Source organism: Bombina bombina, chromosome 2 (assembly GCF_027579735.1).
Source record: "Bombina bombina isolate aBomBom1 chromosome 2, aBomBom1.pri, whole genome shotgun sequence".
Classification (NCBI taxonomy): Eukaryota; Metazoa; Chordata; class Amphibia; order Anura; family Bombinatoridae; genus Bombina; species Bombina bombina.
Window position 1 is genome coordinate 383,471,836 of NC_069500.1, and position 23,559 is coordinate 383,495,394.

The 23,559-nt window shown below is 45.0% G+C and overlaps 1 protein-coding gene across 1 annotated transcript in view; it reads right to left on the reverse strand.

Moving 5' to 3' along the window:
* Positions 1-23,559, reverse strand: part of LOC128646969 (transmembrane protein 132D-like) — a gene marked incomplete at its 5' end in the record, with an annotated part of 1,609,960 nt that overhangs the window by 1,444,289 nt on the left and 142,112 nt on the right.

The window sequence follows — 23,559 nt, forward strand, 5'->3', positions numbered from 1 at the left end:
CTCATTTCCTTTAGAGAAGATATCATCTTTCTCACACTTACATTTTCTGCATATCTGTTACATATAGAGACTGCAAGTATTATTTGCACCACTGTATTCTTTCCCAGTGACTTAATTCACTTACTTATATTAATGTTGTTGTTCCTTGCCATTGTTTGTATAATGGTTTGACAGTGTTTTGGCGCCCCTATATACAGTCAAGGCAAAAATATTGGCACCCCTGCATTTCTGTAAGATAATGCACAACTTCGCCCAGAAAATTGTTGCAATTATAAATGTTTAGGCATACTCATGTTTATTTATTTTATTTGTATTGGTATGACACAAAAAAGTGGGGGGAAAAGCCAAATCTGACACATTCCACGCAAAACTCCAAAAATGGACTGGACAAAATTATTGGCACCTTCTCAAAATTGTAAGAAATAATTGCATTCCAAATTTGTGATGCTCCTGTAATTTGTAATTAAACTCATCTGTATCAATTAACAGGTGCTGACAATATAGAAATCACACAGGCAAGCAGTTAAAATTGTGAAACAATTACTCAACCTTTCTGTTGTGTGTCTCTGTGTGCCACACTGAGCATAGAGAAGAGAAAGAGCAGAAAAGAATTGTCTGAGGATTTGAGAACAAAAATTGTGGAAAAGCATGGACAATCTCAAGGTTACAAGTCCATCTCCAGAGATCATAATGTTCCTGTGTAGACTGTGTGCAGCATTGTCAAGAAGTTTACAGCCCATAGAACTGTAGATAATCTCCCAGGACGTGGACAAAAGAAAAAAAATGATCAAAGCTTGCAACGAAGGATTGTTCAAATGGTGGATAAAGAACCTCGATCAACTTCCAGGAAAATTCAAGCTGACCTTCAGGCACAGGGTACAAATGTCTTAGCCAGCACTATACGTCACCATCTGAATGAAAAGGGACACTATGGTAGGAGACCCAGGAAGACCCCACTGCTGACACAGAAACCTAAAAAACACAGATTTCATTTTGCCAAAACTTACCTGAGAAGGCCAAAATCCTTTTGGGAGAATTTGCAGTGGACAGATGATACAAATTTACATATTTCAGGTAAAGCTCATCATTCTACTGTTTCAGAAAAAGAAATGAGGTTTTTAAAGAAAATAATACAGTCCCTACAGTCAAACATGGTGGAGGTTCACTGATGTTTTGGGTTTGCTTTGTTGCTTCAGGCACTGGATGTCTTGACTGTGTGCATGGCATTATGAAATCTGAAGACTACCAAATAATTCTGCGGTTCAATGTAGGGCCCAGTGTCAGAAAGTTGTGTCTCTATCAGAGGTCATGGGTCTTACAGCAGGACAATGACCCAAAGCACACGACAAAAAGCACCCAGAAATAGTTTAAGACAAACCACTGGAGAGTACTGAACTGGCCAGCATTAAGTCTCGATCTTAATCCCATAGAGCGCCTGTGGAGAGATCTCAAAACAGCAGTTGGGAAAATGAACCCTTCCAATCCAAGAGACCTGGAGCAGTTGGCAAAAGAAGAGTGGTCCAAAATTCCAGTATAGAATATTCCAATAGGATTGAACTTGCATTCTATTGGCAGATTGGATCAGCCAATAGGATGAAAGCTTAATCCTATTGGCTGATTGCAACAGCCAATAGGATTTTTTCCACCTTAATTCCTATTGGCTGATAGAATTCTATCAGCCAATCGGAATGTAAGAGATGCCATCTTGGATGACGTCATTTAAAGGAAACTTCATTCTTCAGCGGCGATTGTAAGAAGAGGATGCTCCGCGCCGGATGTCTTGAATATGGAGCCGCTCCGCGCCGGATGGATGAAGATAGAAGATGCCGTCTGGATGAAGACTTCTGCCCGGTTGGATGAAGACTTCAGCCCGCTTGGATGAAGACTTCTGCCGGCTTCGCTGAGGACTTCTGTCGCTTGAATGAGGAGGGATGTCGGGTCTTCGAAAACTGTAAGTAGATCTTTGGGGGTTAGTGCTAGGTTTTTTTAAGGGTTTATTGGGTGGGTTTTAATTTTAGGTTAGGGACTTTGGGCAGAAAAAGAGCTAAATGCCCTTTTAAGGGCAATGCCCATACAAATGCCCTTTTCAGGGCAATAAGGAGCTTAGGTTTTTTAGATAGATTTTTATTTGGGGGGGTTTGGTTGTGTGGTTGGTGGGCTTTATTGTTGGGGGGTGTTTGTATTTTATTTTACAGGTAAAAGAGCTGATTTGATTTTTACACAATTATTTTTAGTGTTTATTATTTTGTGTAACTTAGTTGTTATTTTTTTGTAACTTAGTAATTCTTTATTGTAGATTTAAATAACTTGAGTAGGGTTAGGTTTTTAAATATATAATATAGTTAATTTAATTTGTAGTTTAATGTAATTGTAGTTATAATAAGGTAGGTTAATTAATAGTTTAATGTAATTTAATGTAATTTTAGTATTATAGCTAGGTTAGGTTAATTAATAGTTTAATATAGTTTATTTTAATTCTAAAGGTAAGTTTAATTTTATTATAAGATAGGGATGAGTTAATATTTAATATAAAGTTAGTGGGTTGTTAGGTTTAGGGGTTAATAGCTTAATTTAGTTTATGGCGATGTGGGGGGCTTGCGGTTTAGAGGTTAATTGGTTTAGTAAGTGGTAGTGATGTGGGAGGCCAGGGGTTTAGGGGTTTATACATTTATTTAGTTGCGGCGTGTCGGGGAGTGGCGGAATAGGGGTTAATATATTTATTTAGTTGTGGCGGTGTCGGGGAGCAGCGGAATACTGGTTAATATATTTATTTAGTTGCAGCGGGTCTGGGAGTGGCAGAAAAGGGGTTAATAACATTATTTAGGTTGCGGCGATGTAGGGGGTGGCAGATTAGGGGTGTTTAGACTCGGGGCTTATGTTTAGGTGTTAGGTGTAAACGTAACTTTTATTCTAGCATAGAATAAAGAGATCATTTGCCTGAGGAAAAAGCGCGGTGAGCGCTTAGAAACGCGTAGCATTGTATCACAGGTTCATTGTTGTATCTGTGTACTTTTTTATACCTTTTTTAATTAAACATTTTACTATATATATTTATACTGGAGTCTTCTTCTACTGTTCTGACGTCCATCATCTATATCCGGAGTCTATCTTCAATTGCAGCAGTACAGCCTGGATTCATATGTGCACTAGGTCACCATAATATACCTAGTATGCTCCATTTGCACTACAGTGTGCAATACAATTTGTGAGTATTCCTTTGTCAGCATAAATCGACATTCATTATATGTCCTCAATTGATTTGCACTAGGGGTCGCCCCTCTTCTTTCTCACAATTTTTAGATCACAGACTTTCATTCTGTTTTTGGGAGGAGCAGCCACAGTCCGGTGCACAGTTTGCTGGGACACTGTGAAGTTCCCAGACTTTTTTCCTAGGCACTACCTCTGCCTTCTTACATTGTGAGTATGTTTGTATTCTCTATACTCTATTTTTGAAATATTGGCTACACTAGGAGGCGCCCTTTCTTTCTGCTTTGTCCTTATCCTTTAAGCAATATTATAAAAAGTCATGCTATCCAGTTATCATGACAGAAAAGTATTGACATTAAATACATTTAAAAAAAATATCAAAACTGTGTACAGCAAATGTGGATGTGCACTTACCTACATGCCCTCAAAGTATGTCAGCATGCAAGTCATAACCGAGAGATGAGCTACTCGAATATGAACAAGATACGTACTTGTGCACAATTACAATCCTCACCAAGATGTCAGCAGCCATTAATAATCTACCACACAACAGGTAACAGGAGTCCTTAAAGGGACAGTCTAGTCAAAATTAATATTTCATAATTCAGATAAGGCATGCAATTTTAAACAACTTTCCAATTTACTTGTGCTGGAATTATAAGTTGAAAGTAAACTTGCGGTAACCTAAATCCCAAATAAAGTCGAAAGCCGAAAATCGCTATCACGTTTACACTTTCACCCATAACTTAACACCTCAATATCGCGCAAATACTATTGCATATTCATATTCCCCATAGAAGTCAATGTAGAAAAATAAAATTTTCAACCTTTACATTCACATTCACCCATTTCTACATATCTGATGGTTTATAAAACAAATATATATTTATACCTATACATATAGATGATTATATATAGGTATAGATAGATATATACAGATGTATAGGAATATCTATTTATAAATACTAAGAACATATTTCCCTATGTGTAGAACATTGGAATGTGAAATATTTACAGTAAATGCATAGTTAAAACCTTTATTAAATAGGAATATTGCATAAATATGTTCCTGTGTGTATCTCAATGTTAAAGCCCTTTTGCAGATTTTTTTCCCCTAACACCCGAGATCTCATATCTTTGAGCTCTTATAACTTTTTTGTGCAATATTTTTTGGGAATACTTTTTATTAGACAGTGTTATCAAAAGTGTAAATTACGTTGTAATGTAGTTTTTATTTGTTTTATGCAACTTTTTAGTTTTGTAAAACAGTTCTGAGATCACGGTAAGGAGTGTAGCATAAAACACTCAACTTGTAATATCAGCGCAGTTAAAATTGCTTGCAGAAACACGATGTTTCTTGCTCAAAAATGTTTCGCCTCACTTGTAATTTAGCCCTAAATATTCTGGAGTACACTGTCCCTTTAACTATTTGAATGTGGGAGGAATTTTAGTTAAGTCCAACCCCCTGTAAGGGCTAAATCTCCACTAGGGAATATTATCATAGGGATAGCCAAGATAAGAGTATTTTTTGCAGGGGGGTGTCAATCAACCCAATCGTATTCAATCGGGTTGAATTGCAGCAATGTCTGTCTACCTCCTCAGAGTTAAAAAGACCGCTGCTCCATAATGGGCCCCATGATGTTTGTTGCATCTGATCACAATCAAGACTTAACATGAGATGAGAGCCTTTCACTGTTATCATTACATTTAAGAAGTTATAAAGTTGAGCAAAGAAAGGGCTAGATTACAATTTGAGCATAAAATATCGCTACCACGAAATCGATATTTGCTCTCAATTTAGTAATACACAAATGTGCGCTGGTATTACAAGTGAGGTGCAATGCGAATGTGACCTTGTGTTCTCATTGCATGGAAGCATTGCACTCACTAGAATGCATTTCCATAGGCTCCAATGGGAGCCTTATTCTCATGCCGTGAGAAACGACATGAGAACTGGCGCAGTGAAGGGGGCAAGTCTCGCAGTGATGGGCAGCAAATATAAATATATATATTTATAAATATATACATATATATTTATGTGTTAATATATAAATACATATATATTTATGTGTCAATATATATAAATACATATCTATATAAGCATATACATATATATTTATGTGTTAATATATAAATACATATGATCTATATAAGCATATACATATATATTTATATGTTAATATATAAATACATATGATCTATATAAGCATATACATATATATTTATGTGTTAATATATAAATACATATCTATATAAGCATATACATATATATATATATATATTTATGTGTTAATATATAAATACATATTATCTATATAAGCACATGCATATATATTTATGTGTTAATATATAAATACATATCTATATAAGCATATACATATATATTTATGTGTTAATATATAAATACATATTATCTATATAAGCATATACATATATATTTATGTGTTAATATATAAATACATATCCTATATTATAAAAGACAAGTGTTTGTCTGAAGCCGTCATGCGCAGTACAGACAAACACTTGGCCTTAGATTCTATTATCGCGCACCTCGGCATAGCTGACAGCTGACAGATTGGGAGCGCGAGGTACACAGCATACAAGCAGCTGTGAGATAGGTAGCGCAAGCTACTCAACAGCTGTGAGGTCTGCTGCGTGAGAAGCGGCAACGCGCTCCCCAGACCTCACAGCTGTTTGTGGCCGACGGGAGCGTCGCGAGGGGCGTGGCCGGGCGTCACGAGGGGCGTGGCCGGGCGGGTGTTGCCGCGATGGGGCGTGGCCGGACGGGGTCCCGCGAAGACAGAGCCAGAGAGGGAGCAGGAGGGGGGGGGCAGAGAGCCAAAGAGAAGGGGGGGCAGAGAGCCAAAGAGAAGGGGGGGCAGAGAGCCAAAGAGAAGGGTGGGGGGCAGAGAGCCAAAGAGAAGGGGGGGGCAGAGAGCCAAAGAGAAGGGGGGGGGCAGAGAGCCAAAGAGAAGGGGGGGGCAGAGAGCCAAAGAGAAGGGGGGGGCAGAGAGCCAAAGAGAAGGGGGGGGCAGAGAGCCAAAGAGAAGGGGGGCAGAGAGCCAAAGAGAAGGGGGGGCAGAGAGCCAAAGAGAAGGGGGGGGGCAGAGAGCCAAAGAGAAGGGGGGGGGCAGAGAGCCAAAGAGAAGGGGGGGGCAGAGAGCCAAAGAGAAGGGGGGGGCAGAGAGCCAAAGAGAAGGGGGGGCAGAGAGCCAAAGAGAAGGGGGGGACAGAGAGCCAAAAAAAGAGAAGGGGGGGCAGAGAGCCAAAGAGAAGGGGGGGCAGAGAGCCAAAGAGAAGGGGGGGGCAGAGAGCCAAAGAGAAGGGGGGGGCAGAGAGCCAAAGAGAAGGGGGGGGCAGAGAGCCAAAGAGAAGGGGGGGGCAGAGAGCCAAAGAGAAGGGGGGGGCAGAGAGCCAAAGAGAAGGGGGGGCAGAGAGCCAAAGAGATGGGGGGGCAGAGAGCCAAAGAGAAGGGGGGGGCAGAGAGCCAAAGAGAAGGCGGGGGGCAGAGAGCCAAAGAGAAGGCGGGGGGGGCAGAGAGCCAAAGAGAAGGCAGGGGGGGGCAGAGAGCCAAAGAGAAGGCGGGGGGGGGCAGAGAGCCAAAGAGAAGGGGGGGGGCAGAGAGCCAAAGAGAAGGGGGGGGGCAGAGAGCCAAAGAGAAGGGGGGGGCAGAGAGCCAAAGAGAAGGGGGGGGGCAGAGAGCCAAAGAGAAGGGGGGGGCAGAGAGCCAAAGAGAAGGGGGGGCAGAGAGCCAAAGAGAAGGGGGGGCAGAGAGCCAAAGAGAAGGGGGGGGGGCAGAGAGCCAAAGAGAAGGGGGGGCAGAGAGCCAAAGAGAAGGGGGGGGCAGAGAGACAAAGAGAAGGGGGGGCAGAGAGCCAAAGAGAAGGGGGGGGGGGCAGAGAGCCAAAGAGAAGGGGGGGGGGAGAGAGAGCCAAAGAGAAGGGGGGGGAGAGAGAGCCAAAGAGAAGGGGGGGGGGGGAGAGAGAGCCAAAGAGAGGGGGGGGAAGAGAGCCAAAGAGAAGGGGGGGAGAGCCAAAGAGAAGGGGGGGAGAGCCAAAGAGGGGGGAGAGAGAGAGCCAAAGAGGAAAAAGAGCCAAAAAGGAGAGAGAGCCAAAGAGGGGGGAGAGAGAGCCAAAGAGGGGGGGGGGGGAGAGAGCCAAAGGGGGGGGGGAGAGAGCTAAAGGGGGGGAGAGCCAAAGAGGGGGGAGAGAGAGAGCCAAAGAGGAAAGAGAGCCAAAGAGGAAAGAGAGCCAAAGAGGAGAGCAAAAGAGGGGAGAGAGCCAAAGAGGGGGGAGAGAGAGCCAAAGAGGGGGGGCAGAGCCAAAGAGGGGGGGGCAGAGCCAAAGAGGGGGGGAGAGAGCCAAAGAGGGGGGGGAGAGCGCCAAAGAGGGGGGAAAGAACATAAGAGGGGGGAGAGAGCCAAAGAGGGGAGGGGAGAGCAAAAGAGGGGGGGAGCCAAAGAGGGGGGAGCCAAAGGGGAGGGGGGAGCCAAAGGGAAGGGGGGAGCCAAAGGGGAGGGGAGAGCCAAAGAGGGGGGAGAGAGAGAGCCAAAGAGGGGGGGAGAGAGAGCCAAAGAGGGGGGAGAGAGAGCCAAAGAGGGGGGAGAGAGAGCCAAAGGGGGGGGGGGAGCCAAAGAGGGGAGAGAGAGAGCCAAAGAGGAGAGAGAGCAAAAGAGGGGAGAGAGCCAAAGAGGGGGGGGAGCCAAAGAGGGGGGAGAGAGAGAGCCAAAGAGGGGGGAGAGAGAGCCAAAGAGAAGGGGGGGCAGAGAGCCAAAGAGAAGGGGGGGGGAGAGAGAGCCAAAGAGAAGGGGGGGGGGGAGAGCCAAAGAGAAGGGGGGGAGAGGGAGCCAAAGAGAAGGGGGGGGAGAGCCAAAGAGAAGGGGGGGGAGAGCCAAAGAGGGGGGAGAGAAAGAGCCAAAGAGGAAAAAGAGCCAAAAAGGAGAGAGAGCCAAAGAGGGGGGAGAGAGAGACAAAGAGGGGGGGGGGGGGGAGAGCCAAAGGGGGGGGGGGGAGAGAGCTAAAGGGGGGGGAGAGCCAAAGAGGGGGGAGAGAGAGAGCCAAAGAGGAAAGAGAGCCAAAGAGGAAAGAGAGCCAAAGAGGAGAGCAAAAGAGGGGAGAGAGCCAAAGAGGGGGGAGAGAGAGAGCCAAAGAGGGGGGGGGGGGCAGAGCCAAAGAGGGGGGGGCAGAGCCAAAGAGGGGGGGGAGAGAGCCAAAGAGGGGGGGGAGAGCGCCAAAGAGGGGGGAGAGAACATAAGAGGGGGGAGAGAGCCAAAGAGGGGAGGGGAGAGCAAAAGAGGGGGGGGAGCCAAAGAGGGGGGGAGCCAAAGGGGAGGGGGGAGCCAAAGGGAAGGGGGGAGCCAAAGGGGAGGGGAGAGCCAAAGAGGGGGGAGAGAGAGAGCCAAAGAGGGGGGAGAGAGAGCCAAAGAGGGGGGAGAGAGAGCCAAAGAGGGGGGAGAGAGAGCCAAAGGGGGGGGAGCCAAAGAGGGGAGAGAGAGAGCCAAAGAGGAGAGAGAGCAAAAGAGGGGAGAGAGCCAAAGAGGGGGGGGGGAGCCAAAGAGGGGGGGAGAGCCAAAGAGGGGGGAGAGAGAGCAAAAGAAAGGATGGAGAGAGCCAAAGAGGGGAGAGAGAGAGCAAAAGAGGGGAGAGAGAGAGCAAAAGAGGGGAGAGAGAGAGCAAAAGAGGGGAGAGAGAGAACAAAGGAGAGGGGGGAGAGAAAGCAAAAGAGAGGGGGGAAAGAAAGCAAAAGAGAGGGGGGAAGAGAGAGCAAAAGAAAGGGGGGAGAGAGCAAGGGGTGGGACCGCTGTTCTGAAAAAAATGGCCCGTGTACACAGGCTTTAGTACTAGTTATCTATATAAGCATATACATATATATTTATGTGTTAATATATGAATACATATCTACATAAGCATATACATATATATTTATGTGTTAATATATAAATACATATCTATATAAGCATATACATATATATTTATGTGTTAATATGAAAATACATTTCTATATAAGCATATACATATATATTTATGTGTTAATATATAAATACATATTATCTATATAAGCATATACATATATATTTATGTGTTAATATATAAATACATATTATCTATACAAGCATATACATATATATTTATGTGTTAATATATGAATACATATCTATATAAGCATATACATAAACACACTCGCCATCGTGCCACACCCGCCACTTTTAACCCCTTATAACTGCTTTTATTAGTTATATTTTAAAAAAAATAAAGATGCATTTTTTTTTCTTTTAGTAAACAAAACACACCACTTATTTTGGGGCAGTAGGGGGACATTTAGAAAATGAACCAGAGACCTGATCACTAATTGCTACTGCAAGCTCGAGGTAGCAATAACCAGCCACTTGTAATGGATGGTTATTTATCACACACCCTTAAACGGGGGAATTTGCCATTGGTGGGCATGCAATAAACTAGCACTCCACTTGTAGTCTAGCCTAAAATGTTCTAATGCGTCTAGAGCATTTTGTTATGCAATATAGCTTGCATCTAACTGCAAAGGGATTAAACACATAGTTAAAGGTAACTCGAGGACAAATGCACTAATGGGACCAAGCTGAATGCAGCTGGTGGACCAATGGCAAGAGGCATATGTTTTGTTGCCACCCGTCTACCTACATATGCTTTCTTAACAAAGATTACAAAAAGAGTGAAGTAAACTTGATAATAGGAATGCCTTGAAAAGTCACACTTTATCTGAACCATGAAAGTTTCATTTTTACTTTAATTTTATTTAATCAGATTGTGCACATATTATTAGCCACGGGCTAAACAATTAAAAACAAATATTCATTCAAACAGAAAAGCTGCATGTTCTGTTTAAGTGCGTCTCCCCAAAGTCCTTGATAAAGATGTGGGATTAAGAAAAAGGAATCATAATTTTTCATCCATAACAATCTGTTGTTGTTTTGATCATTTACTAATTTAAGATTCCCATTGCATGCCAGCTTTTTAATCCACAAATAACTGTGAAACAAAAATAAAATGCTTTTTTTTACATATGCTTAATTTATAATGATATTAACTGCAATTCTGCAACAAGGGTCTGAAAGGGGTGGACACACTTCAAAGAAATCATTTATAATCTTTGTTACACAGAGAGTAGCAGAAAATATTTCAGAGCAGTGGAGAAGCATTTGTCTTAAGTCCATAAATAGCATGTTTGATATGATAGCTGAATCATAATCTGTTATAAATTACGGGCAGCTGTATGTTTTAGTCATTCATGATAGATAAGAGATTTCGCCTGCGTATTCGAGTATATCGACAGGCAGGAACTGGGAACCTAGGGGAACAAAACATAGTTTGTAAATGAATGGGGGGGGGATAAAATAAGTATCTGATGTGCATCCATGTGCTTCAATCTATGGCCAAATTAGTACAAATAAATCATATTGGAAGTGGAGGGCCCTCTAGTGGGCCTGTAGCAAAATTAAGGGGCAAGGGACTTGAAGTCTGGATGGTTCTAGGTGAAACAATGTTGCAATGAGGGGGGCGGGGGTTGTCTACTCACCTTTAAAGGTTCTTGTTGCAGTAGATCCGGCCTCTTTGTTCCAGTGCACAGACTTCAAGAAGAACTTTTGTTGCTGTAGCAAGATGAGGCGAGCAAAGAGAAGAGCTGTTCCTCCAAGGAGATATGCCGAAGTGGTGAAGGAGGTCCCAGGGATGAGAGGCCCTGCAAGAGCAAGAGAAGAATCAGGTTCTGAGGGAGTTATACCTCCCACCCCCAGGGCTCAGTCAGCTAGTAAAAAAGGGGCCGGAGCTAGGCCAGGGGCTAGGAGAAGCCTGGGGTTACAGGGAGGAGTTGTTAGGCAAGAGGCCCAGCAGGGAACCGGGGCTCAGGAGCTGAATGCCCCGGGTTTGGTAAGGGCCCTCTCTGGAACTACAGAACCGGAAGGGCCGGCAGGTAGTGGGGCGGTTGGGAGGCCCACAGCTAGTAGCGGGCAGCATGGACAGCGGCCTGCAGTGGACTCTGCGGCCGCTCCCATGCTCCCGGTCATTCAGGATGGCACGGCGGTGCCCCAGGGGCCGAGGACGGACTCGGCGGTTGAGGCATGGCTGGCCACATGCCAGCAATTGCGGGGCTTACCCTCGGAGGCCTTGGCTTCCGTGGCCTCCTTGGCCCAGTCCCTAGCGGCGTACATCGCCCCTGGTGCGGCTGGGGCGGGCGGCGACGGTGAAGTCCCGGGTGGCAGCGGTGCGGCCTACAGGCCTCAGAGGGCTACTAGGCCGCGTCGCGCGTCCCCGGCTGGCTCCGCCTCCTTGTTTACGTCACGCGCGTCCTCCCCATGTGACTCATCGAGCGGGGAGGAGCGCGGGCGTGCAAGGAGGAAACGCGGTGCTGGCAGCAGGAGCGGATCCTCTTCCGGAGAAGCCCCCAGTAAGTTGGGGAGACTCCGGGCGGAGGATGCGGCCCCTGATGGGAGGGGGAGCAGGCGGCCTGGGGGAAAGGCAGCATTTAAGACCCCGGGAGGGGGTAGAAGCAGAATGCCCGATGTTGGTGCTCAGGCAAGAGGAGAGGACGTTGCAGTGGTCGGGTCTGCTGAGGGAATGAATGCAGGGGATATGCCTGACACGGGTTCGTTGCATGAGCGGTCCAGGCAGGGCATAGTACGCGACAGGCCTAATGCACCGGCTATGCATGAGACCGGAAGGCCTTCAGAACAGGGCAGACAAGGGGTGTTGGGAGACATGTCTAATGCAGTGATTATGCAGACAGAAAGGTGTAATGCGCAGGGCAGACAAGGTGCCTCTGGGGTTAGGTCTGGAGTGAAAGGGTGGTTGCTGGTCACAGTGAGGAGACTTTGGTGGCGGCTATTGCACAAACAGGGTGTGTGAATGAAGAAGTTATAAGGAAGGCTGTGGCTGCTGCGCTTGGGATGTCTGTTGTGGATGGTAGTAAGGAACATAGGCGTGTGGGGGAGGAGGCTGGGGGCCCCTCGGGGGTCTCATCCTACGCACAGAGTACTCCCCATATTCCTTTGTTTTCCCAGGTTAGCAGTGATTCGGCAGCAGTGCGGATAGAATCCTCAGCTGGTCAACCCCTTTCTGGATCTCAACCTGTCCCTCCAATGGCAGCAGCGGCGGCTGCACAAAGCGGAACTGGAGCGGCTCCTCCTTTGGCCCCGAGTGGTGAGTACTTGCTTGGCACTTCCACACACACTGAACACATGGTACCCTCTAGTGAGTCAGGTTCAGATAGCGATGGGGACCTGGGGTTAGTGGGTAAGGGCCAGAAGGAGATGTTTAGAATGATCAAGAAACTGGTAGCAGCGCAGGTGAAGAGCCAGGCAGCGCAAGCGTCGGGCTCGGCGTTGGTTCCGTTCGTCCCCGGGGTGGGTGCAGTTTTACAGCCCCCCTTGGGGGTGCCAGTGACAAGGAGAGTGGCCTCGCAAGGTGATACTTACCCGTGCTTGGTTCACTCCCTTTATGGGCACCTCAAGGCGAAGGTGGTGAAAAAGATTCAAGATGGTCGCTATGTGAACATCTTTGAACTCTCACCTGAAGCATGTCGCGCGAAGGAGCGGGCAGCAGATGGCACGGGCCCTAAGAAGGTCCAAAGGCCGGAAACATATGAAGAATGGCAGAGGTGCTTCAGAGTCCTCGCAACCTGCTATTTGGATAAGTGGCAGACGCAAGGTCATAACCTCTTTAAATATGAAGACACTATCGATGATGTACATGCCAGGTTCAGGGAAGGGGCGTGGTGCGAATATGACATGGCCTTTCGTAGAAAGATGGTAGGGAACCCTATGCTCCACTTTGGGACGCAGGATTTATACCTGTGGTCCAAATTGGGGTTGGAAGGGCAAGCGGGCCAGACACCGGGCCTGCGGACCGGCCCTGGGCGGCCTGGCACCCCGCGTCCGAAGAGACGCGGACGGGAATGCTGGAAGTTTCAGGACAAGCAGTGTGACAGGGGGGCAAATTGCTCCTTTCGTCACATCTGCAAGTTCTGCAGTGGCCCACAGCCAGGAATTGATTGCAACAAGAAGAGAGAGGTTGGCGGAGACAAACAGTCCCAAAGAGGGGCCTCTGGTAACAAGGGCCCCAACGCCTCTTAGGCTTGAGGCCATGACAGTGTGGCTGGCACAGTACCCGGACAGGGGAGTAGCCGAACTAATCCGCCGGGGTTTGGCGGATGGGTTTAGGATACCTGTGTCGAGCCGGGTGGTGGGTTCCTCGTTACACAGGAACCTGAAATCAGCCTATGAGTTTCCAGGTGTGGTTAGGGATAAGTTAGCTAAAGAATTGGCCTTGGGGAGAGTTGTGGGCCCCTTCAAGGCTAACCCCCTCTCGGATCTGGTGGTGTCTCCTTTGGGGGTTGTACCAAAGAAGGATTCAGGCAAGTTTCGGCTTATACACCACTTGTCTTACCCCAAAGGGGCATCAGTGAATGATGCCATTGACACCGAGCTTAGTTCGGTGCACTACCAGTCCTTTGATGAGGCACTGGCATTGGTCAGAGATAAGGGTCATGCGGCTTTGATGGCTAAGCTGGACATTGAGTCAGCGTTTAGGCTTCTCCTTTTGCACCCGTCGGCCTTCGTGCTAATGGGCATGAAATTTGAAGGGGAATTTTATGTGGACCGTTGCTTGCCCATGGGTTGCTCTTTGTCATGTGCCCTATTTGAAAGTTTCAGTACGTTTCTTCACTGGGTGATATGGAAGGCGTCGGGTGGTGGGGCCGTGGCCCACTACTTGGATGACTTTCTTCTGGTAGGACGTGCGGACACCTCAGAATGTAGGGTCCTAATGGAGGTCATGCATGACATGATGGGCAGGTTTGGTGTCCCTTTGGCGTCAGATAAGACGCAGGGCCCGTGCACTTGTCTCACATTTCTAGGTATAGAAATTGATACAGTGGCTGAGGTATGTCGGCTTCCAGGCGACAAAGTGGTGCGCTTGTTGGGGGCCGTTGAAACAGTAAAAAGGGCAAATTGGGTGTCCAAAAGAGATCTGCAATCCCTACTTGGTATGCTGAATTTTGCCGGTAGGGTTATCCCCATGGGTAGGGTTTTCAACAGACGGTTGGAAGAGCAATTACGGGGTCCTCGCGTCGGGGCGCGGCGTTTTAAAGTGTCGCAGGACATGAGGGATGACTTAGCAGTTTGGGAAGAATTTTTAAGTCGGTTTAATGGTGTCTGTATTTGGCAGGAAGTGCCAAAGTCTAACCAGGCGTTGCATCTGTTTACAGACGCAGCAGGCAGCCATGGATATGGGGCTTACTTGAACGGGGCGTGGAGCGCCGCTCCTTGGCCTAGTGAGTGGGTTTCAGCTGGCCTTAACAGGAACTTGACGCTTTTGGAGCTGTTTCCCATTGTAGTAGCAATTGAACTGTGGGGTCCAGCGCTGGCCAACAAATCTGTAGTTTTTTGGTCAGATAATATGAGCGTTGTCTACGCCATCAACAGGTTATCGGCTTCTTCCCCGAGGGTAGTCACTTACCTTCGGCACTTGGTGCTGCGCTGCTTGCAGCTTAACATTTGCTTTGTGGCACGTCACGTCCCGGGCGTCCACAATGTGGTTGCAGATGCGTTGTCTAGGTTTAATTGGGATTTATTTAGGCAGGCTGCCCCTCAGGCTGAGCAGAATGGCTTGACATGCCCTCCTTTTCTTTGGCAGATGGCAGAGGCTGGGAAACTGTTATCCCTTTGATTCGGGCTTCAGTGGCGCCTAAGACATGGACAACCTATGTGAGTCACTGGAGGGTGTGGGAACGTTTTGCTGATAATCAAGGGTTTGAGGTGCACAAGGCATCACAGGTACAGGTCTTAGAGTGGCTGGCTAGTTTGCGGAAAGAGGGGATCTCTAGATTGGCTGCACAAAGTAGGCTGGCTGCAATGGCGTTCTTTAATAGAACGTTTGGCATTCAGGATTTTTCGGGGTCATTCCTTGTTAGGCAGGTACTGAAGGGATGGGGTCGCGTTGACCCTCGCCCTCCTGACCACAGGGAGCCCATCACACCTTCTCGTTTGCGGGCGTTGATGGGATGCTTGGGGGAGGTATGCTCCTCTGAGTATGAAGTTTTGTTGTTCCGCGCGGCATTTGCGTTGGCGTTTGCAGGGGCACTTAGGATTGGGGAGCTAGTGGCGTCATCGTGTTCTGGGGGCGCTGGCGGTATCCTGTGGAAAAATGTACGGCCGGCGGAGAATGGCCTTATGTTGCTCATTCCTAGGTCTAAAACGGACCAAGCGGGAAAAGGAGCATGGTTATGCTTGGGCAAGGCAGAGGAGGAGGTGTGTTGCCCAGTATGGAACTTCGATAAGTTCTGCGCAGTGCGCCCGGCGGGTCCGCTGCAGCTTCTCGTACATGAGGATGGGTCATCCTTATCTGCCTTCCAGTTCCGCAGGGTTCTGGCGAGAACAGCGAAGATGGCTGGGTTGGACCCTGCTAATATAGGGTCTCACTCATTTCGAATTGGGGCTGCGACGTCGGCTGCTGCGTGTGGGTCTTCAGGCAAGGAAATTCAGCGGCTGGGTCGCTGGAGGTCGGGCAGATATAAGTTGTATATTCGGCCGGTGAAGAATTCACGGGGGCCGGAACAAACAACAGGACAGGTCACTCAACGCTAGTCAGATGGGCTTTTAGGACGTGGGTGGGGTGAGAAGGGAGCTCTCTCGGGCTTCTTAGCTCTGAAGGGGTGGGCGATTTGTATGAGTGTTGCTCAGCATTTATGTCATGTCCTTTCAGGCAGGAATACCCCTTCATCACGTGTTTGGATAGTGGGCCACTCATTTATTCATTGGGCGGCCATCAGGGCGTTGAGGTTACCAGAAGGGCAGCAGCTGGGAATTCCGTGGTCAAGGGCCAATGTGCGTTGGTTGGGCCGCAGGGGATTGGCTTGGGATGATTTGCCAGCACTCCTTCAGGATGCTCACAGGAGGTGGGGGAAGCCTCAGATTGTAATTTTGCATGTGGGAGGCAATGACTTGGGTGCTGTCCCGGTGTTGGATCTGATCAGAAAGATGGTGTCTGATTTGCGATGGGTGTATGCTTGGCTCCAAGGTGTGCAAGTAGGGTGGTCCAACGTGGTTGCACGGCTGCGATGGAGACATATTGTGACACAAAGGGCGGCATATAATGTCAAGAAAAAAGTCAACCGGGAAGTAGGGAGAGCGGTCACGGCATTGGGCGGCTTTGTGATTCGGCATGACTCAATTACAGCCGACAAGAAGGAATTATACCGTTCAGACGGTGTTCACCTGGCGGACGCTGGGATTGACATTTTTCTAGCAGACATTAGACGGAGTTTGCTATCAGTTTTATAAAGTTGAGACAGTTGTGTTTTATGTCAGTTACATGTTAAGTAAGTTATTGAGTTAATGCTGGTTATGTGTGTATGTGGTGGCGGCAAGAGGGCAGGGAGCTGTTCTCTTGTGGCGGTCGGCTCGGTCCCCCGAAGCGGGTAGAGAGAGATTTGAGTGACACCCTTAGATGGGGGAGGGACGCCTGCCGGGTGCCGGCCTGGGGGGTCCTCCTCCTTACTAATCTTTGGTTGAAGATCTCTACAGTTCTGCAACTATCTCTCTCTGCCATTTTGGGCGCAAGCAACCCGTGCTGCGCTGCAGTCCCCCGATTGGGGGGTCCGGGCCGGCTGTCAGTAGGGGTTAGGATAAGGAGTAGATGCCGCCACCAATTTTTGCTGAACTTGTTACAAGTTATAAAATTGAAAGTTGCCTGATGCGGCATTTAGCCGTGATAAAGGTTAGGTTAATAAATGCGACCGTGACCGGTCTTTTCCCACATACATATGTGTTGTGTATTTATTTTGAGTAAGTCTAGATTAATTTAAGACGGAATAGGAGGTTTGCCCCTTATGGAAGTGGAGGGCCCTCTAGTGGGCCTGTAGCAAAATTAAGGGGCAAGGGACTTGAAGTCTGGATGGTTCTAGGTGAAACAATGTTGCAATGAGGGGGGCGGGGGTTGTCTACTCACCTTTAAAGGTTCTTGTTGCAGTAGATCCGGCCTCTTTGTTCCAGTGCACAGACTTCAAGAAGAACTTCCCACCCGCCCAGCCAGAGAGAGGAGATGCGGCATATTAGTGTAATTTAGGGCTTAGTCAGACGCGGCCCGGGTAGGTTTATGTGAGCCAGCCCGGTAAGTCCAAGTCTTGTAATTTTTTAGTTTCCACCACGGATTGGCGTGTTTTTACGACTCGTCAGGCGTGGGTGCCTTCTCGGGCTGGAATTGTGTGCCCCAGCTGGCGGTCGGCTCGGTCCCCCGAAGCGGGTAGAGAGAGATTTGAGTGACACCCTTAGATGGGGGAGGGACGCCTGCCGGGTGCCGGCCTGGGGGGTCCTCCTCCTTACTAATCTTTGGTTGAAGATCTCTACAGTTCTGCAACTATCTCTCTCTGCCATTTTGGGCGCAAGCAACCCGTGCTGCGCTGCAGTCCCCCGATTGGGGGGTCCGGGCCGGCTGTCAGTAGGGGTTAGGATAAGGAGTAGATGCCGCCACCAATTTTTGCTGAACTTGTTACAAGTTATAAAATTGAAAGTTGCCTGATGCGGCATTTAGCCGTGATAAAGGTTAGGTTAATAAATGCGACCGTGACCGGTCTTTTCCCACATACATATGTGTTGTGTATTTATTTTGAGTAAGTCTAGATTAATTTAAGACGGAATAGGAGGTTTGCCCCTTAAGTGATACAGCTGGTAAAACATTAATGACTACACTGCAGAAAAAAATAATCCTAATTAAAGAAATGACTCAGTGGCAAATATTAGGCAAGATTACTCAGATGTTGTTCTTTTGTGATATAATGCCTTATTTTAATAGTTTTTTTTAATATACCACCATCATCTTGCACATATGGGGAGCCCACACTTCCAGTGAGTAAAGCAAAATGGGAGGGGCTTAACAAGGCAGACAAGAAGCCAACATGTTGCCAGGAAGAGGTATGGAGCAAGGTGCATTTGTCAGAAATAGCAAGTTGATTAGGTAATAATTTGAAAAATTAAATAAAAGAATGAGGGTAGATCAAGCACTTTGTATTATTTGTTTTTGGATGTCACAGTGGGGATGGAAGGCTGTTTACCCTCTACTTAGTGTTACACAGCTAGGTTTGTGGTAACTGTACCTTCCATTACAGGTTAGCATACCTCCCAACATTTCAAAATTTAAAAGTGGGACACCCCCCCCCCCCGGCAAAAAAATTGAAATGTGGTGGGCGGGGCTTAAAAATCATAAGACCAAAGTAATATAAATAAAATTCTTAATAAAGTCATATATTTTAATACACTTAGGCAGCAAATCAAACACAAGCTCAAACCACTGGTATGGCTATGTGAGCTATGTATTTAATTAGCCTTTGCAAAGACATTGCTAAATATTTTTATCTTAATTGGACATTTAATAATAAATTCTTTAAAACTTCTCTCTGCATTCACCATTAATATTCTAGATTCTGGCCTTTAAAGTCAGCAAAAATGCACAGTAGCACACTACATAGCATACACTTACACATGCAGATACACACACACTACATAGCATACACTTATACATGCAGATACACACACACTACATAGCATACACTTACACATGCAGATGCACACACACTACATAGTATACACTTATACATGCAGATACACACACTGCATAGTATACACTTATACATGCAGATACACACACACTACATAGTATACACTTATACATGCAGATACACACACACTACATAGCATACACTTATACATGCAGATACACACACTGCATAGTATACACTTTTACATGCAGATACACACACACTACACAGCATACACTTATACATGCAGATACACACACACTACATAGCATACACTTATACATGCAGATACACACACACTACATAGCATACACTTATACATGCAGATACACACACACTACATAGTATACACTTATACATGCAGATACACACACTGCATAGTATACACTTATACATGCAGATACACACACACTACATAGTATACACTTATACATGCAGATACACACACTACATAGCATACATTTATACATACAGATACACACACACACTACATAGCATACACTTACACATGCAGATACACACACACTACATAGCATACACTTATACAGGCAGATACACAGACACTACATAGTATACACTTATACATGCAGATACACACACACACATTACATAGCATACACTTATACATGCAGCATACACTTATACATGCAGATACACAGACACTACATAGTATACACGTATACATGCAGACACACACACACACTACATAGCATACACTTATACATGCAGATACACACTTATACATACAGATACACACACACAGTTATGGATACAGATAGACACACACACTAGACTACATCATATATGGGTATCTGTAATTCATTAATAAGGTATACCAAAGCGCCAACTATACGAAGGCTGGGTCTGGACCTAATGCAATATTGTCAAACGATTACAATAAACAATTTATTGAGTACACAAATAAGTTAAAAACATGGATCCATGTATAAACAATCAAATTTATACAACAATAATAGCTAAATGAATAGTTAAAACAAATAGTTATGTAACGGATATAGCATTTAAAATGGTGCAAACATTGCTCTTAAAAATATTCATAAAAAATTCCAAATTTAGTATAAGGCTCACAACAGAAATTCAACTTTGTGTTTACCATATACACATACACAAATTTGTACAGCAATAATAGCTAAATGAATAGTTAAAACAAATAGTTAAATAGCAGATATGGCATTTAAAATTGTGCAAACAATGCTCTTAAAAAATATTCCTAAAAAATTCCAAATTAAGTATAAGGCTCACAACAAAAATTCAACTTTGTGTTTACCACATACACATAATAGGTGAAATTTATTAGTCAGTTATATAATATTATCTAACCAATAATGTTCTCGATTCTATGCAATAGTAAATATTGCCAATAGTGACTAATGTGTAAGGCTCTGAGTAAGACCTTTAACTGTGTGTTTACCACATACGCATTGTCAAGTAAAAAATATTGTGACAGCAATAAGCCAATGTAAAGAATGTGTATCAAAAAAGTTGTGTGCAAAAATTAGTGTACAAAAGATATTAATGGTCAAAAAATAGGTTGATCTTCAAAAAACGTGAATTAAGAACAAAGATTGTGAAAAATGAAAAACCAAAAATTTACAAAAACATTGTGGTGTGTTCCAATAGTAACTTATATAAATGTAAATAATAGTCCAAAAAATAGTCCAACAGTGAAAACTTAATAGAAAATATAATCCAACAATAAATTATAATAAGTAGTGTGTCTCTTTAAGAAAAAACAATAATCCTTAAAGTGTTGTGAATCCTAACAGCAATAGTTATGGTGATTTTCCAAGTGTTTTATACTGAATAGCAGTGTCAGTACTTGCTATCCGTTTTCCAACCCAAAATTCTATCTTCTTGGCAAATATTTTGTTATAATCCCTGGATGATCCTTCTGTAAAAGAAAGATATGATGGTGTAGATTGTTTTTAGATCAATAGAAAATGAAATTATGCTTACTAGTCAACGCGTTTCGGTCACAAAGAGACCTTTATCAAAAAATTTTATCAATATTTTTAAGAGCAATGTTTGCACAATTTTAAATGCTATATCCGTTATATAACTATTTGTTTTAACTATTCATTTAGCTATTATTGTTGTATAAATGTGATTGTTTATACATGGATCCATGTTTTTAACTTATTTGTGTACTCAATAAATTGTTTATTGTAATCGTTTGACAATATTGCATTAGGTCCAGACCCAGCCTTCGTATAGTTGGCGCTTTGATATACCTTATTAGTTTCATCTTTCCATTTTGACAACTAGGTGTCAAATTATCAAAGCCAGAGGTCTTATTTAGTAGACACTAGGTGTACTCCACTATCAATATATCTGTAATTCATTGTATGGGGTCCTGGGGTTGGCAAGCACATTAGCTGGCAGTCTGCTGCTGCCACTGTTCGTTACCCTGGTATTAGCACTGCTCATTGTATAAAACTGAAGGCATGCTAGTATTATCATCAGGGGGTTAGACATCATCACTACCAGAGGTAGGTTAGAGAGGTCACCATTAGCCTTCTTACTCCTGCTTAACCCACACACCATTCCTTTTCCACAGGGAATCTAACAGGTATCTAACCCTATGAGAGCAAAGCCAGCTGCTTCTGAGTATGGGTCCAATAGAATTAAAAAAAATTAATGCCTGGGGCAAATCGGGACAGATGGCTAGCAACCTGGGACAGGGGGATAGACCCCTGAAATCGGGACTGTCCCGCGAAAATCGGGACAGTTGGGGGCTATGGGTTAGGGGCAGTGGCGGATCCAGGGGGGGGGGCAACGGGGCAATTGCCCCCCCCCGAGAATATAGTGAGAGTCCCAAGGCAGAACATAGTGCGATCTGCGATGTCATCGCAGAAAATGCAGACTGTCTGCAGAAAGATTGAGCCTAACATTAGGTGAAGCATTCAGGATTTATTTATTTTTTTATTTAAATTGTAAAAATATTTTTCAGCTTTTGATATTGTACTGGTAGTGGGGGAGGGGGGGTCAGAGCGGGAACTTAACTGATAGGCAGTTAGCGCGGGAGGAACACTGTCAGACAAAGTGACTCAGACAATCAGTATGAGGCAGCTGGCGGCTGCAGACAGTCCCTATCAGAGTATTAGCGGTCCGGACAGGCTGACTGACAGTGACAACTTCATCCTCATTTGCACCTGCTCCTTTTAGCCCCACATTCAAAAGATCCAACTTGAAGCGTTCTCAGGTAAAACTGAATCTTTCTTGTTGGTCTGTAATAATGGGGGATGTGGGGGTTCAGAGCCCTAATGGGGGATGTGGGGGTTCAGACTACCGTAGTGTGTGTGTGCACTGCAGACTCACTGCAGTGACATAATTGCGTACATAATTGCAATTGCAAGACCGGACCAGTGTTGTGATGTTTAGTTAATAACTGACTCACTTTAAAATGGTAAAGGCTTGAAGCTGGTAACCGTAAGTTATTTATTATTTGCAGTGCTGGAGATCTAGGTGACACATATATCTAGTATTTTAATGTAATAGTGTGGAGCAGCCAGTAATTGTATTTGAACCGGCAATGGTAAAGCTGGCCCGGTGTTTATATCGGCACTGAGTAGTGTGAATAAAATTCCCATGCAGCCAGCAGCTACAGCGTGCAGAGGGCTGTTACAACAATCAGTTCTGCTGCAGGAAGCTGGTGGGTGGAGCTGGATCGTGAGGGGTTCCTGGAATCAGCTGTAAGTAACGGTTCATCACTGCCCCACTGTAAATCTGTCTCTGACAGCAGCTAATAGTTTGGAATGCAGTTCAGCTGCTGTTTAAAGTCCTCATGGCTAGCTAAAAACATCGAAGGGAAGGAGCAGTAAATCTTAGCTGACAGCAGTAGTAGCAGTTCTGCGTGTGATGTCATCTCCCTCCTTTCACTACATGGAGCACACTTCACTTGCTTGTCAAAAAGTAAAAGTACATTTGTGTGGGGAGAGGATCTACAGAGTACACCTCTGAGAGTTTTATTTTCAATAGAAGGTATTAGTGTTAAGGAGGGAGGGAGCAAGTATACCAATGCTTTTACTACATGATTCTACTAAAAAGGACTTTCTACTATTACTATCCTTGCTTTGTTTTCCACTTTAATATATGCTTTATGGAAACTCAACCTGACTGCTTAAGTTTGTTTTACTATGGATTTCTGTGCCTATTTCATTTAGGATGCAAAAGGATATCTGTAAGCCAATATATTTTTGCCTTGCTCTATGTAAGCATGTGCCCTAGTGTTTCATACCATGGTTTTAGAAGGGTAGTCACAGTTTTATACACTCTGATATACTATAAATTGATAAACTAATGTTCTATTTTTTTATATTTAATTCCTATAGGTCTTCATTAAATGATCAGAATAGTATTGTAAATTCAAGTAATCCTGAGGATATTACTGTTATTTTATTTTTATATACCTGCTTTTATGATGAGACCACATAGATACATTTTTAACTTGCTCCCTGTGAGCTACAAAGTTTTCTATATATCAGATGGTCCTTCCATATCACTATAATATAGACATCTTTATAGAGGTGTGTGTGTGTATAAATAAATAAATATAAATATATATATATATAATAAATGTGTTTATTGTAGTGATATGGAAGAAGCCATATGTGCACAGGGCTTTATTTCAAGGGGTGGGGTCTAGCACTCCACAAACTTCAAAATTCACCAGCCGCCACTGTCTGGCATTCATATTCTATGGTCGCGGCAAAATTTAGGGCTGGTCTACAAATTTTCCAGGGCTGCTTTTGATTCCCAGTCCTGTTC